The sequence below is a fragment of the Glycine soja genome, chromosome 4 (genome assembly GCF_004193775.1).
Source record: "Glycine soja cultivar W05 chromosome 4, ASM419377v2, whole genome shotgun sequence".
NCBI classification, from domain to species: domain Eukaryota; kingdom Viridiplantae; phylum Streptophyta; class Magnoliopsida; order Fabales; family Fabaceae; genus Glycine; species Glycine soja.
Genome location: NC_041005.1, coordinates 26705755 through 26708678, shown reverse-complemented (window position 1 = coordinate 26708678; position 2924 = coordinate 26705755).

Below are 2924 nucleotides of genomic sequence, written 5' to 3'. Positions count from 1 at the left end.
CAACATATATTATGCGCTTGAATCGGACATCTGAGTGAAAAGTTATATCATTTGAATTTCTTGGGAACTTCCATTGTTCATTTTTTAGCATCTCGATATATCATGGGCCTCAATCGTACACCCATGTCAATAGTTATGGATGTTTGAATTGGACCAGAGCTTCCGTGTTCAATTTCGAGCATTTCGATATATTATGTGCCTGAATCGACAATCCGAGTGAAAATTTATGACCTTTTGAATTTCATCAGAGCTTTTGTTGTTCATTTTCGAGCGTCTGAATATATCATGGGTCTCAATCATACAACCGAGTGAAAAGTTACAATCGTTTGAATTTGCGTAGAGCTTTCGTGTTCAATTTCGACTTTCGAGATATATTATGTGCCTGAATCGGACATCTGAGTGAAAAGTTATGACCTTTTGAATTTCTGAGGAGCTTCCGTTGTTCATTTTCGAGCATCTCGATATATCATGGTCCTCAATCGTACAACCGAGTCAAAATTTATAGCCGTTCGAATTTGCTGAGAGCTTTCGTGTTAAATTTTGAGCGTCTCGATATATTATGCACCTGAATCGGACATCCGAATGAAAAGTTATGACCATTTGAATATCTCGAGAGTTGTCGTTGTTCATTTACTAGCGTTTTGATACATCATGGGCCTCACACATACACCCACGTCAATAGTTATGGACGTTTGAATAGGACCAGAGCTTCCGTGTTCAATTTCGAGCGTTTCGATATATTATGTGCCTGAATCGAAAATCCGAGTGAAAATTTATGACCTTTTGAATTTCTTGATAGCTTTCGTTGTTCATTTTAGAGCGTCTCGATATATGATGGGTCTGAATCATACAATCGAGTCAAAAGTTACGATCGTTTGAATTTGCTTAGAGCTTTCGTATTCAATTTCGACTGTCTCGATATATTATGCGCTTGAATCGGACATCCGAGTGAAAAATTAAGACCTTTTGAATTTCTTGGGAGCTTCCATTGTTCATTTTTTAGCATCTCGATATATCACGAGCCTCAAGTGTACACCCGAGTCAATAGTTATAACCGTTTTAATTGGACAAGAGCTTCCATGTTCAATTTCTAGCATCTCGGTATATTATGTGCCTGAATCAGACATCCAAGTTTAAAGTTATGACCTTTTAAATTTCACAATAGCTTCCATTGTTCATTTTCAAGCGTCTCGATATATCATGGGCCTCAATCGTACACCCGAGTCAAAAGTTACGCCCGTTTGAATTTGCCGAGAGCTTTCGTGTTATATTTTGAGCGTCTCGATATATTATGCCCTTGAATCGTACATCTGAGTGAAAAGTTATGACCTTTTGAATTTCTTGGGAACTTCCGTTGTTCATTTTTTAGCTTCTTGATATATCACGGGCCTCAATTGTACACCTGAGTCAATAGTTATGGTTGTTTTAATTGGACCAGAGCTTCCATGTTCAATTTTTAGCGTCTCGATATATTATGTGCCTAAATCGGACATCCAAGTTAAAAGTTATGACCTTTTAAATTTCACGGGAGCTTCCGTTGTTCATTTTCGAGCGTCTCGATATATCATGGGCATTAATCATACACCCAACTCAAAAATTATGGCCGTTTGAATTTGTCGAGAGCTTTCATTTTTAATTTTGACTGTCTCAATATATTATGTGACTGAATCGAACATCCGAGTGAAAAGTTATGACCTTTTGAATTTCTCAGGAGTTTCCATTGTTCATTTTCAAGCGTCTCGATATATCATGGGCTTTAACCATACAACCAAGCCAAAAGTTATGGCTGTTAGAATTTGTTGAGAGTTTCGTGTTCAATTTCGACTGTCTCGATATATTATGCGCTTGCATCGGACATTTGATTGAAAAGTTATGAACTTTTGAATTTCTTGGGAGCTTCCATTGTTCATTTTCGAACGTCTCGATATATCATGGGCTTGAATCATACACCCAACTCAAAAGTTATGGCCGTTGGAGTTTTCCAAGAGCTTTCGTGTTCAATTTTGAGCGTTTCAATATATTATGTGCCTGAATCGGACATCCGAGTGAAAAGTTATGACCATTTGAATTTCTTGTGAGCTTCCATTGTTCATTTTTTAGCATCTCGATGTATTGTTGGCCTCAATTGTACAACCAAGTCAAAAGTTATGCCTGCTTGAATTTTGCAAGAGCTTTCGTGTTCAATTTCGAGCGTCTCGATATATTATGCGCCTGAATCGGACATTCGAGTGAAAAGTTATGACCATTTGAATTTCTCTAGAGCTTCCATTGTTCATTTACGAGTGTCTCGATACATCATGGGCCTCACACATACACCCGAGTCAAAAGTTACGGCCGTTTGAATTTACCGAGAGCTTTCGTGTTTAATTTCGAGCTTTTCGATATATTATGCGCTTGAATTAGACATCCGAATGAAAAGTTATGACCATTTGAATTTCTCGAGAGCATTCGTTGCTCAATTTTGAGCGTCTCGATATATCATGGGCCTCAATTATACACCCGACTCAAAAGTTATGGCCGTTGGAATTTCTCGAGAGCTTTCGTTGTTCATTTTCGAGCGTCTCGATACATCATGGGCCTCAAACATACAACCGAGTCAAAAGTTACGGCCGTTTGAATTCGTCGAGAGCTTTTGTGTAAATTTCGAGCGTCTCGATATATTAGGCCTTGAATCGAAGATCCGAGTGAAAAGTTATGACCATTTAAATTTCTCGAGAGCATGCGTTGTTCAATTACGAGCGTCTCGATATATCATTGGCCTCAATCATACACCCATGTCAATGGTTATGGTCGTTTGAATTGGACCAGAGCTTTCGTGTTCAATTTCAAGCGTCTCGATATATTATGTGCCTGAATCGGACATCCGAGTGAAAAGTTATGACATTTTTAATTTCTCGGGAGCTTTCGTTGTCCATTTTCGAGCG